Raw genomic sequence first — 14,891 nt, 5'->3', positions numbered from 1 at the left:
AAAGTATTTATTAAGAACCATACCAACATCTTTCACCTCCACACACAGATTACCTTTGGCCTGCTACTTTCAGGGATCTGTGGACAAGCACTCTAAGTCCCTATGTTAATTTACATTTCTAAATGGCCTTCCGATTAATGTGTATGCCCTTTCATTATTAGCCCTCCCCAAGTGCATTATCTCACACTTTTCTAAATTAAATTCCATTTTCCACTATTCTGCTCATCCGACCAATAGATTGATATCCTCCTGCAGGCCATGACTTTCCTCTTTAGTATCAACCACACAGCCAATTTTAGTGTCATCTGCAAACTTCTTAATCGTATATTCAAATCTAGATCATTAATGTGTACCACAAAAAGCAAGGGACCCAGTACTGAGCCCTGCGGAACTCCACTGGAAACATCCTTCCAATCACAAAAAGATCCATCAACCATTTGCTTCCGACCTTTAAGCCAATTTTGGATCCAACTTGCCACTTTGCCCTGGATCCCATGTGATTTTACCTTTGTGACCAGTCTGCCGTGTGGAACCTTATCAAAAGCTTTACTAAATCCTTATACACTATGTCGTATGCACTACCCTCATCGACCCTCCTGGTTACCTCCTCAAAAAATTCAAACAGATTAGTTAAACACGATCTTCCCTTAACAAATCCATGTTGACTGTCCCTGAGTAATCCTTGCCTTTCTAAATGTAGATTTAATCTGTCCTTCAGGATTCTTTCCAATAATTTTCCCACCACTGAGGTTAGGCTAACAGGCCTGTAATTATCCGGCCTATCCCTTTCTCCCTTCTTAAACAAGGGTACCATATTAGCAGTCCTCCGGCACCATGCCTGAATCCAAAGAGGACTGGAAAATGATGGTCAAGGACTCTGCTATTTCCTCTTTTGCTTCGCTCAACAGCCTGGGATGCATTTCATCCGGGCCTGGGGAATTATCCACTTTCAAAGCTGCTAAACCCCTCCATACCTTCTCTCTCACGATGTTTAATTCAGCCAGAATTTCACACTCCTCCTCGATAGCAGTATCGGCATTGCCCCTTTCCTTTGTGAAAACAGACACAAAGTATTTATTAAGAACCATACCAACATCTTTCACCTCCACACACAGATTACCTTCATGGGGCTCAAATTTCCCCAGGAGATGCCCCGCTTTTTTTGGTGCAAGTAGCTTTTTTTGGAGTAACTTAAAAATCGCAAATTTCCCCATTTAACCTGCTCCAGTGTAAGTCAGTTAGTTAGGTTTTTTATTAGTTTAGTTTTTTTTCTCCAAAAGGAGGCATTACCAGCCACTTCCACCTCTTTTGGCCATAGAAGCAAATTTGGCCAGCTAAGAGTTACTCCAAACTAACTTAGGCCAGTGTATGTGGCCACTTTTGTAGGCACAGAAAACCTTACGTACATATAAGAAATCAGCACAGGTAGCTCGAGATGGGGGTGAGGGGGTGCGGGGGGTGGGGGCAGGTGAGTTAGAGGATTCTAAAGCACTAAATACCTTCACAGCATCAGCACAACATCACGATATCTTCAGCACAACCTCTTCACAACATCATCAAAAATAAAGGAAAGACAAATCAGTTACTGAAAATAGAGCAGTCCTGCCTTGCTGACTGCAGAACGCTTCGGCTAGCCCTTCAGCTGGGGCGAGGGGCGGCAGGCACACATGACTGTAGGGGTGAGGGTTTGTTTTTCTTTTACAGTTGTTCCTAAATGTTGTGTGGTGATAATGGAACATGATTCAGTCTTAATGCAAAATATATTTTATTGGAAAGTTTACAATGCACTTCAACAACAACAGCAACAATAGCAACAACAGCAAAGAAAGGCTGCACCCATCCCTCACCCACATCTCGGGGAAAGTGCACTTCCTCATAGGGTCGGTGATGGTGGTGGGGGGATTGGGGGCCCGACTTGTGTCTCACCGGTGGCTGGTGCGTGAATTGAAATGGGAGTGGCATTTGAGTATCTGGCCTTTGTGCCCTTATTGTAGCAGCTAGTTCCCTCATGACATCTGCCATCGTTTGCACACCCTCCAAAATGCCTGCCCTCAGTTTCCGTCTCAGTGCTGATATTTCTCCTGACAGTGTCGCTACCTCATCACACACCCCACTGACGGTCGCCACGAGTGATCTTGTAAGAACATTGGTCTACTTACCCAATGACATAACCTGATTAACTTCTGATGAAGGCTAGATCTCAGGAGAGACTGGTCGGCTTCTCCTTCCCCTCGCCATGGGTCTGCCTAGTGACACCCCTCCAGTGTGAGGCACAGGCTGGGACGGTGGAGCACTGGGTGTTCCAACATGCATTTCACCACCGCCACTGGGACCCGCAACCTCGGAAGGTGTGAAACCATGGAATGTCGCCGTGGAGCTCATGGAGGTTTCTGGCAGTGTGCTGCCCTGTACTATGGACTGATCCATATCACGATCAGCATTCTCCCGTGAACATATTTCCATGGACCGCTCCTCCCCTCACTTGCCTTGGTCTGGAGAGCACACATCTGGATCTTCAGGTGGATCTTCAGGATGTTCAGGATTGTCTTCTTCTTCTGCAAAATACAACAGAACAGTCAAATGCTGAGCAACACAGGATGGGGCAGGATGGGTGGCATGAATAGTCTTATGCGTATCAGGCCAGTCAGCAGGTTGATTTGAAGGGTGACAATGATTTTAATGACTCACCCTCACCCTCGCGTGTGGGTCCAGCTTATGCACAGCTGATACTTTTTCTGCAGGTGCGACTCAGCAGGGCAGCTACCCTTTGTTCTAGGGGTGATAGTTGGTGCAGATTTGACGGTCCTCCTCCTGTTTTAAGTCTTTCCCTTTTGTTGTGGGCCAATTTCTTCTGCAAAGATGAAAATACAACATTTCACACATGGTGCACTTCTGATGGTGGGACTTATACAGATGGTCACGTTTACAATTGCAATTACATTTAAAGGTGAAGATATTACTTACACTCACTACTTGACCAACGTCCTGCCATTTCTTTTTGCACTGGCTTTCAGATCTTGCGGTATTCACTCCTGCGGAGTATTCTTCTGCAACTAGGTTCCATCGTCTTCTCATTTCTTTGGGTGGAACTTTTGTGAGACCACTCTTACTGATATCCAGCTCCAGCCATTTGTCAGTGACAATGACAGTGACTAGTTTCTCCACTTCCTCATGGAGGAAATTCTTTGTTCTTGTTGCACACTCTTACGTCATTGGTGTATTGGACTTACACTTGAAAAATCACAGTTCTCACCTTTCTTCCACCTATGCAACAGTCTTTTCTACTCCCTCAGCCACCCAAAAATCACTATTCACACCTTACCTTTATATATGGTCCATTGCCAATGATGCTGAGGCACTGAGGACGCTGTCCCTTTAATTGGCCGATTGCCCAGCTTCCTGCTCCATTGCGCATGCGCGCACGCTGAAACGGACATGCGTCCCCCTGTTGGCACGTGAAGAGATGCTGGCCCAAGCCCCGCCCCCATGCCGGCTGCGCTGAGCATGCACGGTAGAAGCTCCGCCCCCACCCCCCGCCCCTGCCGCAGGCTCTGCAGCGCCACGCCACTGGACCAGAACGATGAAGGAGCGGCCAAATTAAAAGGTAAATTTTCGCCGCGTTTTTTGTCCCACAAAGTCGGCGTACCATGGCTAACTACGCCGCTCTAGGCAGCTGGGGAAATTTGGGCCCATTGTCTCGAATAGGCCTGACCCTTTCTTTAGTTATCCTCTTGTTCAATATATTTATAGAGCATCTTTGGCTTTTCCTTGATTTTACTTGCCAAGAATTTTTCATGCTCTCTCTTAGAATTCCTAATATCATTTTTCAATTTACCTCTGAACTTTCTACATTCCTCCTGAGATTCTATAGTATTTAAGCTTCCATTTTTTTCCTTATCCTCCCCTGTAAGTCCCTAGACATCCTGAGGGTTCTAGAATTGTTACACGCACCCTTTTTCTTTAATGGCACATGTTTGGCCTGAGCTTTCCGGATCTCCTCCTTGAATGCCTCCCACTGTTCCGACACAGATTTACCTTCAAGTAGCTGTTTCCAGGCCACTGTGGCCAATTCACCTATCAACTTAGCAAAGTTAGCTTTTCCTCAATTGTGGACTTTTATTCCTGGTCTATCCTTGTCATTATCCATAACTACCTTGAATCTGACTGAAATATGGCTACTGGCACCTAAGTGCTCTCCCATTAATACTCCTTCCACCTGCCCAGCTTCATTCCCCAAAACTAAATCCAGAACCGCCCCCCTCCCGTGTTGGGCTTGTTACATACTGACTAAAAAAGTTCTTTTGAATGCATTTTAGTAATTCCACACCCTCTATACACATCACACTATATTTGTCCCAATCAATATTTGGATAGTTGAAATATCCTATTATTTCTGCCCTATGGTTTTTAGACTTTACAGAAATTTGCCGACATATTTGCTCCTCTATCTCCCTCCCACTGTTTGGTAGTCTAAAATACATGCCGAGTGTGATTGCCCCGTTTATATTTTTCAGTTCAACCCATATGGCCTCATTTGATGATCCCTCAAACACATCATCCCTCCTCACAGCTGGAATAGTTTCTTTAATCAATACTGTGACCCCACCCCCATTTTACCCCCCTTTCTGACTTCTCTAAAAATCCTGTAACCAGGAATATTGAGCTGCCAAACCTGCCCCTCCTTCAGCCATGTCTCTGTAATGGCTATAATGTCATACTCACAAGTGTCTACCTGTGCTCTCAGCTTATCTGCCCTATTCGCTATACGCCTTGCATTAAAGTTTAGACCAGTTGACATGGAAAGACCTGCTTGATTGCTACTTTGTTTCCTCTGTCTTACAGATTCGCTTTCTGCATTCTTGCTTTCAAATTTCAGCTTTACATCCTTCGCTATTGAATTTGTTCTCAGGTTCCCATCCTTCTGCCGAACTATCTCTCGGATGGTTGGGATATGGGGGATTTGGGGGAGCCCCTCTCTCGCTGGGACAGTTGGGATATGGGGGATTTTGGGGAGCCTGTCTCTATCTCTGGGACAGTTGGGGTACGGGGGATTTGGGGGGAGCCTCTCTCTGGGACAGTTGGGGTATGGGGGATTTGGAGGAGCCTCTCTCTCTCTGTGACAGTTGGGGTACGGGGGATTTGCGGGGAGCCTCTCTCTCTGGGACAGTTGGGGTATGGCGGATTTGGAGGAGCCTCTCTCTCTCTGTGACAGTTGGGGTACGGGGGATTTGCGGGGAGCCTCTCTCTCTGGGACAGTTGGGGTATGGGGAATTTGGGAGGAGCCTCTGTCTGGGACAATTTGGGTACGGGGATTTGGAGGAGTCTCTCTCTCTCTGGGACTGTTAGGGTACAGGGGATTTGTGGGGGCTTCTCTCTCTCTGGGACAGTTTGGGTACTGGGGATTTGGGGGAGCCCCTCTCTCTGGGACAGTTAACGTACAGTGGATGATATTGGGGAGTCGCTCTATCTGGGACAGTTGGGGTACGGGGTATTTGGGGGGAGCCTCTCTCTCTGGGATAATTTGGATACAGGGGATTTGGGGCAGCCCCTCTCTCTGGGAGAGTTGGGGTACAACGGGTGATATGGGGGAGCCCCTCTCTCTGGGACAGTTGGGGTACAGTGGGTGATATGGGGGAGCCCCTCCCTCTCTCTGGGATGGTTGGGGTATGAGGGGGATTCGGGGATGTGCTGAGCCCAGATTAAGTGTTTTATTTTCTCCTCTTTCTCGTCCCCCCTCAGATTCCACCGTCTCACAGAGACTGGCTGACATGAAGTCAGCGGTGCTCTCGCTCACTATCACAGTCACGCAAAGCATCCTGTTCTCTATCAGTGCCGCTATCCCCGTGCTGAAGGTCCAGTATCTGACCTTCATCCTGCAGTTGGTCAACAGTTCATTCCTGTACGGAAGTCACACTGCATTCACCGCCATCACGTAAGTCAGCCCACGATATCCAAGGAAGGGAGACCCCATTCGGGGGCCAAAGTGCGTACCGGTACATCTGGGATTGTGAGACAGGGAGCTAGAAATTCATTAACGCCCGGCTGGAGCGTCAACTTTAGAAAAGTTGTAAGTTTAGCGCCAGGCGCTAATCAACCTCCACGCCCGCGAAATTGAGTCTCTGCACTGAAAGAATGCAGGGGAGCGCTAAATCAGGCGCTAATTGCATAGGTGAGTGGCGTTAGGCTTCAAGCGATAACGAAAATGAGGTGTGGTGTAATTGGCATTGGTGAAGGCACCTTCCAGCCATTAGAAGAGAGGGCGACTGGAGTCTGCACACCAGCCCTCAATGAATCAGGGAATGCAAAAAGATAGAAACATAGAAACATAGAAAATAGATGCAGGAATAGGCCATTCGGCCCTTCGAGCCTACACCACCATTCAATATGATCATGGCTGATCATGCGACTTCATTCCTGCTTTCTCTCCATACCCCTTGATCCTTTCAGCCGTAAGTGCCACATCTAACTCCCTTTTGAATATATCTATGAACTGGCCTCAACAACTTTCTGTGGTCGAGATTTCCACAGGTTCACAATTCTCTGAATGAAGAAGTTTCTCCTCATCTTGGTTCTAAATGACTTACCCCTTATCCTTAGACTGTGACCCCTGGTTCTGGACTTCGCCAACATCGGGAACATTCTTCCTGCATCTAACCTGTCCAATGCCAACAGAATGGCGATATGCTGTCGGATGAAGTTCAAAGTCCTTTGATGGCCCACAACACTCTGGGGACTAAGCAGCATTTATCTGTCTGCAGATACATCACGCGCTCACTTGCCGCATAACTGACCTTTAGAACGGAAGCACATCCCTTTAAGTAGCGCCCCGCCAGCCACCAGCTGACTGGTTTACGCCTCCGCTCGCTGTCGCTGTCGGTGCGAGGCGGTAAGGCGGGGGGTGCTACTGAAGTTTGCAGATCGGGCGCTCAGCGAGCGTTGCACACTCATTGATGTCACGATCTGCATGGGGAAAAGTGCCGAGGCACTAACTGTTAGTGCCATCCTCCAAGGCAATCTGCCGTGTCCCCCATGGAAAGTCAGCATCCTTCCAGCAGCCATGCTGCAGCCACTGGGGCAGCACTGTGTAGGAGCACTAGGACAGGCAAAGGACAAAATACAGAAAATAAGGGAATGCACAAGGGTCATTAGTTGACATTTAATGTAATATTAGAATTAATCATAAAATATGTCAGGAATTTTTTTGTGGTGATTTTCATTTTGGCATTTTGCCCAAGAGGACGCTGTGATGTTCCGTGACAGAGGGATGGTAAGGTGGGGAAGTGTTGATCAACGGGGATCTGGGGTTTCAATCCAGGGAACTGGAATTTGATTATGTGCTCACGGTCAGCCCAGCCAGAAGAGAGATTTGCAGGCTGACTCCTCCCATTTCCCTTTTTCTCTTCCTCTTCCTCCTGAGGTTGTCACAGAACCCGTGGTGGAAAGGGCTGTGCCCTCATGATGGCCAAGTTTTGGAGGATGCAGCAGACCACCACAAGTTGGGACACCCGCTCCGATGAGTACTGGAGCAGTCAAGAAAGCAGAACCATTGCTTGAGCTCCCCAAAGGTCTGCTCGATTAAGTTCCTCGTGGCAGCATTGCTGTCATTATATGATTGCTGGCCACGAGTAGTGGGATTGAGGAAGGGATTCATCAGCCGGGGGTAGAGCGGATAGCGCTTGTTGCCTAGCAGCCATCCTCGGGTTTGACATGGTGGCTGGAAGATTCCTGGTACAGCGGACTGGCACTGGATGAAGACATCATGAGTGCTGCCAGGATAGCGGGCATTCACCATCTCGATGTGTTTGGCGTGGTCGCACACCAACTGTACATTAAGAGAGTGGTAGCCTTTGCAGTTATGTGACAGCTCAGCATTGACATGCCTCATGCACAAATCCACGTGGTAGAGCTGCGAAACACCAAAGGGCAGAAAACATTAGTGGGAGTTGTGTACAGACCACCAAACAGTAGTAGGGAGTTTGGGGATGGAATCAAAAGGAAATTAGGGACGCGTGCAATAAGGGTGCAGCAGTTATCATGGCTGACTTTATTCTGCATATTGATTGGGCTAACCAAACTGGTAGCAGTACTATGGAGGAGGATTTCCTGGAGTGTATAAGGGATGGTTTTATAGACCAATATGTCGAGGAACCAACTAGAGAGCAGGCCATCCTAGACTGGGTCTTGTGTAACGAGAGAGGATTAATTAGCAATCTGGTCATGTGGGGTCCCATGGGAAGAGTGACCATAACATGATAGAATTCTTCATTAAGATGGAGAGTGACATAGTTAATTCAGAGACTAGGGTCCTGAACTTAAAGAAAGGAAACTTCGACGGTATGAGATGTGAATTGATGAGGATAGACTGGAGAATGATACTTAGAGGGTTGACGGTGGATAGGCAATGGCAGACATTTAAATATCACATGGCTGAACTACAACAATTGTACATCCCTGTGTGGCATAAGAATAAAAAAAGGGAAGGTGGCTCAATCGTGGTTAACAAGGGAAATTAGGGAAAGTGTTAAATCCAAGGAAGAGGCACATAAATTGGCCAGAATAAGCAGCAAACCTGAGGACAGGGAGAAATTTAGAATTCAGCAGAGGAGGATTAAGGGCTTAATTAGGAGAGGGAAAATAGAGTATGAGAGTAAGCTTGCAGGGAATATAAATACTGACTACAAAAGCTTCTATATATATGTGAAGAGAAAAAGATTAGTGAAGACTAATTTAGGTCCCTTGCAGTCAGAATCAGGGTGATTCATAATGGGAAACAAGGAAATGGCAGACCAATTGAACAAATACTTTTCTTCTGTCTTCACTAAGGAACACATGAATAACCTCCCAAAAATACTGGGGAACCGAGGGTCTAGCCAGAATGGGGAACTGAGTGAAATCCTTATTAGTCAGGAAATGGTGTTCGGGAAATTGAAGGGACTGAAGGCTGATAAATCCCCAGGGCCTGATAGTCTGCATCCCAGAATATTTAAGGAAGTGGCCCTAGAAATAGTGGATGCATTGGTAGTCATTTTCCATCAGTCTATAGACTCTGGTTCAGTTCCTATGGCCTGGAGGGTAGCTATTGTAACCCCATTTTTTAAAAAAGGAGGGAGAGAAAACACGGAATTATAGACTGGTTAGCCTGACATCGGTAGTGGGAAAAATGTTGGAATCAATTATTAAAGATGTAATAGCAGCGCATTTGGAAAGCAGTGACAGGATCGGTCCAAGTCAGCATGGATTCATAAAAGGGAAATCATGCTTGACAAAGCTTCTAGAATTTTTTTAAGATGTAACTAGTGGAGTGGATAAGGGAGAACCAGTTGATGTGGTGTATTTGGACTTTCAAAAAGATTTTGACAAGGTGCCACACAAGAGATTAGTGTGCAAAATTAAGGCACTTGATATTGGGGTCAATGTATTGACGTGGATAGAGAACTAGCTGGCAGACAGGAAGCAAAGAGTGGGAATAAACGGGTCCTTTTCAGAATGGCAGGCAGTGTCTACTGGGGTGTCACAGGATTCAGTGCTGGGACTCCAGCTATTTACAATATACATTCATGATTTAGACAAAGGAATTGAATGTAATATCTCCAAGTTTGCAGATGACACTGAGCTGGGTGGCAGTGTGAGGTGCGAGGAGGATGCTCGGAGCCTGCAGGGGGACTTGGACAGGTTAGGTGAATGGGCAAATGCATGGCAGATGCAGTATAATGTAGATAAGTGTGAGGTTATCCACTTTGGTTGCAAAAACAGGAAGGCAGATTATTATCGGAATGGTGACAGATTAATAAAAGGGGCGGTGCAACGAGACCTGGGTGTCATGATACATCAGTCATTGAAAGTAGGCAATACAGGTACAGCAGGCAGTAAAGAAGGCAAATGGCATGCTGACCTTCATAACGAGGTGATTTTAGTATAGGAGCAGGGAGATCTTACTGCAATTGTACAGGGCCTTGGTGAGACCACACCTTGAGTAATGTGTGCAGTTTTGGTCCCCTAATCTGAGGAAGGACATTCTTGCTATTGAGGGAGTGCAGCAAAGGTTCACCAGACTGATTCCCGGGATGGCAGGACTGACCTATAAAGATAGACTGGATCGACTAGGCTTATATTCACTGGAATGTAGAAGAATGAGAGAGATCTCATCGAAACATGTAAAATTCTGATGGGATTGGACAGGTTAGATGCAGGAAGAATGTTCCCGATGTTGGGGAAGTCCAGAACCAGGGGTCACAGTCTAAGGATAAGAGATGAGCCATTTAGGACCGAGATAAGGAGAAACTTCTTCACTCAGAGAGTTGTGAACCTGTGGAATTCTTTACCACAGGAAGTTGTTGTGTCCAGTTCGTTCGATACATTCAAAAGGGAGTTAGATGTGGCTGTTACGGCTAAAGGGATGAAGGGGTATGGAGAGAAAGCAGGAATGGGGAACTGAAGTTGCATGATCAGCCATGATCTTATTGAATAGTGGTGCAGGCTCGAAGGGCCGAATGACCTACTCCTGCACCTATTTTCTATGTTTCTATGTTTCTATGTGAGAAGACAGTGAAGTCCCTTCTACTGGAGTTCAGAGCCTCTGTGACCTAGTAGATGTAGCGATGGATAGCAAACTGTGAGATGTTAGCGCTGACATCTGTTCCAGCCCAGAAGAATCAGTTGGGGAAAAATTCAGGGCCAAGTCACCTTGAGGGCCACTGGCAGCAATGTCGTCGCCCCGATCTCAGGCTGCAGGTCTGGATGTTGGAGGTGGCAGAAATCTGTGACTACATCCTTGGTGACACGGAGCCTCCCAACACACTGCTCCTGGTTTAGGTGTAGGAATGAGAAGTGCTCCCTGAAGACACTCGGTGGGTAAGGCCTCTGCTGACAGCCCTTCTCCCCCTCCTCCACCTCCCATTGTGGGCAGCTTGTCTTTGCTGCCACTGCTCCATCTCCATGTTATGCTGCAGTGTGAGGGGGACTACAGGTAGAGCCCCCTTGACTGGCAGCAAGTGGTGTATTCAGAGGCCTTCCAGTTCCAACCAATGCCTTCCCATGTCCAGCAGCACTCCCTGCATACTTTAACAATGTTATAAATGTCTTCCAACAAGCCAGTATTGATATGAACACTGCAAGAGCCAGTACAAGAGAAATAATCAACTGACCACAGTGACTACACTTCAAAAGTACTTCATTGGCTGTAAAGCGCTTTGAGAAGTCCGGTGGTCGTGAAAGGCGCTATACAAATGCAAGTTGAATGTTTCCCTTTAAATAGCACTGGTGGGAGTCCCTCGTGTAGCTGATCACATGTCCAGCTGTGTGTGTTTCGGAGAAGCCGTTGTTTGGGACGGCGATGTCCAAAATGGCAGGTCATGCATCAAATCAGCATTGCACGCTGACTGACGTCACGATCTGCCGACTCTGCACACGGCCTGCACACGCTCGTCCCGCCCGTGTTATCGCTCGCACCAAGATGGCGACCAGTGTGGGCCGCGCCGGAAGTGGGTGGAAGCGAGGCAGACGCCATTTTTTCCCCCTAACCCAAACCGGCCTTAACTGCCGGCGCTAAGGTGCCAAATTTCAGGGCCCAGGAGTTCATTCAGACTCCAATACTCATTGTTAGATCTGGGATTCTGAGACCAGGAGTCCATTCAGACTCCCCACACACACACACACACACACAGGTAAATCTGGAGCCCTGAGACCAGGAGTCCATTCAGACTCCCCACACACACAGACACACACACACACACAGGTAAATCTGGAACCCTGAGACCAGGAGTCCATTCAGACTCCCCACACACACAGACACACACACACACACAGGTAAATCTGGAACCCTGAGACCAGGAGTCCATTCAGACTCCCCACACACACAGACACACACACACACACAGGTAAATCTGGAACCCTGAGACCAGGAGTCCATTCAGACTCCCCACACACACACTATGATTAGAGAAGATGGTTCCAATTGTGGGAAGGGCGCAAAACTAGGAAATCATCAATCGAAAATTGTCACAAATAAATCCCGTAGGAAAGGAGAAACTTCTTTACCCAGAGAGTGGTTAGAAAAAGAAAAGAAAAAGAAAGACTTGAATTTATATAGTGCCTTTCACGACCACCAGACGTCTCAAAACACTTCTCAGCCAATGAGACCTGGGTGATATGGTACATCAGTCATTGAAGTTTGTCATGCAGTTACAGCTGGTGGTGAAGAAGGCAAATGGCATGTTGGCCTTCATAGCTAGAGGATTTGCGCATAGGAGCAGGGAGGTCTTAATACAGTTGTACAGGGCCTTGGTGAGGCCACACCTGGAATATTATGTTCAGTTTTGGTCCCCTCATCTGAGGAAGGACGTTCTTGCTATTGAAGGAGTACAGCGAAGCTTCACCAGATTGATTCCTGGGATGGCAGGACTGACATATGAGGAAAGACTGGATCAACTGGGCTTGTATCCACTGGAGTTTAGAAGAATGAGAGGGGATCTCATAGAAACATATAAAATTCTGACGGGATTGGACAGGTTAGAGGCAGGAAGAATGTTCCTGTTGCTGGGGAGTTCCAGAACCAGGGGTCACAGTCTAAGAATAAGAGGTAACCATTTAGGACCGAGATGAGGGGAAACTTCTTCACTCAGAGAGTGGTTAACCTGTGCAATTATCTACCACAGAAAGTTATTGAGGCCAGTTCATTAGATATATTCAAAAGGGAATTAGATATGGCCCTTACAGCCAAGGGGATCAAGGGATCTGGAGAGAAAGCAGGAAAAGGAAACTGAGGTTGAATGATCAGCCATGATCTTATTGAATGGCGGAGCAGGCTCGAAGGGCCGAATGGCCTGCTCCTGCACCTAATTTCTATGTTTCTATGTTTCTATGGAGTGCAGTCACTGGTGCAATGTAGGAAACGCGGCAACCAATTTACACACAAGCAAGCTGTGTGGAACTCGCTACCAAATAGCAGAGATACATTTAAGGGGAAGCTAGATAAACACATGAAGGAGAAAGGAATAGAGGGATATGTTGACGGGGTGAGATGAAGAGGGGTGGGAGGAGACTCAAATGGAGTATAAACGCCGGCATGGACCAGTTCGGTCAAATGGTCTATTTCTGTGCTGTCGACCCAATGTAATTCTCTGAACCTCCTCCTCTCTCTCTGCTTGTTCCCTGCAGGTTCCCTCCTCGCCACTTTGGGAAGGTCTATGGACTGCTACTGGCTCTTGCGGCAATTGTAAATCTGCTCCAGTACCCTTGCTTCATTCTGGTCAAGGGACCCTTGCACGGTGACCCCTTGTATGTGAGTATCGGGAGGTCCGGGTCTCCCTGTGATCTGTGCCAGACAGTCACGGGTACAGTGAGATAGAGAGAGACAGTAGGCTTTATAAATAGAGGCATAGAGTACAAAAGTCAGGAAGTTATGCTGAACCTTTATAAGACATTGGTTCGGCCCTAGCTGAAGTACTGCGTCCAATTCTGGGCACCACACGTTAGGAAAGACCTGAAGGCCTTGGGGAATGCAGAAGAGATTTCGGAGAATCTGGAAAAGCTGGGGCTTTTCTCCTTAGAGCAGAGAAGGCTAAGAGGAGATTTGAAGAAGTGTTGAAAAACCTGAAGGGTTTACATAGAGTAAATAAAGAGGAACTGTTTCCAGTGGCTGAAGGGACCGGAGGGACAGATTGGTAAAAGAACCAGAGGCGTCTGAGCAAACATTTTTTTCCACAACAAGTGGTTAGGATTTGGAATGCACTGCCTGGTAGGGTGGTGGATACAGATTCAAAAGTAACTTTCAAAAGGGAATTGGATAAATACTTAAAATGAGAAAAAATTGCAGGGATATGGGGTAAGAACGGGGAGTGGGACTAACTGGATTGCTCTTCGAAAGAGCTGGCACAGACTCGATGGGCCGAATGGCCACCTTCTGTGCTGTACTATTCTATGATTCTATGATAAGGGTTTGAGATTGCTGTTGCCTGAACACAAACTCTCTGTTTGCCTTTTTTTGTCCCTCTTGACGCAGTTGAACATCGGATTAATCGTCCTGGTAACCTTGACATATGTCCATCCCATCAATGTTTACCTGCACTGCCGACGGGAAACCCAGCAGAGAGGCACAGTGAAGCACTACCGAGTCGAAGTGCCAGGCTTGGGAGAGACGGACGATCAACCTGTGTCGGGAAACGATATCTGAGCTGGACATCTGCTTGGGGTGGGAGGTGTCGGGGATGGTGTCAAGTGGGGGTGGGGTGGGGGGTGTTCTGGAGTGGGTGTGGGCAGGTGTAGTATGGGGGCTCATGGTTGGAGGGGTGCTCTGTACAGGTGTGGGTTTGTGAGCATGTAAGTTGGGAGATGGGGGGGGTTGGGGTTGGGTGTGTGGGGTATTGGGGTGTGGGTTTGGGGGCTGTAGATTGGGGCGTCGGGGGCCAGGGTTGGGGGGTGTATGGGGTGTTGGGGTGTTGGTTTGGGAGCATGTAGGTATGGGGGTTGGTGTTGGAGGGGATGTGGGGTGTTGGGGTGTGAGTTTGCGGGGGTGTAGGTTGGGGAATGGGGGGGTCAAGTTGGGAGGGTGTGAGGAGTTGGAGTGGGTTTGGAAGGGTGCAGGTTGGGGGGGGGTCAGTGTTAGGGGGATGTGGGGTGTTGAGGTGTGGGTTTGAGGTGGTGTAGGTTGGGGGTGGGGGTGTGTGGGGTGTTGAGTTGTGGGTTTGGGGAGGTGTAGGATGGGGGTGGGGGGTGGGGGTGTGTGGGATGTTGGGTTGTGGGTTTTGGGGGGTGTAGGATGGGGGAGTTGGGGGGTGTTGGGGTTGGGTTTTGAGGGTGTAGCATGGGGGAGTTGAGGTTGGGGGGTGTTGGGGTGTAGGTTAGTGGGGTGTAGGATGGGGGGTGGGGGTGTTGGAGTGTGGTTATGGGGGTGT

General features: G+C 47.8%; 1 pseudogene; it reads left to right on the top strand.

Moving 5' to 3' along the window:
* The window catches only part of LOC139266697 (equilibrative nucleobase transporter 1-like), a 67,257-nt pseudogene extending 53,087 nt beyond the window's left edge, over window positions 1-14,170 (top strand).
* The last annotated feature ends 721 nt before the right edge of the window (window positions 14,171-14,891 follow it).

This window comes from Pristiophorus japonicus, chromosome 7 (genome assembly GCF_044704955.1).
Source record: "Pristiophorus japonicus isolate sPriJap1 chromosome 7, sPriJap1.hap1, whole genome shotgun sequence".
NCBI lineage: Eukaryota > Metazoa > Chordata > Chondrichthyes > Pristiophoridae > Pristiophorus > Pristiophorus japonicus.
The sequence above is the reverse complement of the archived record's forward strand: the minus strand, read 5'-3'. Positions and strand labels throughout refer to the sequence as shown.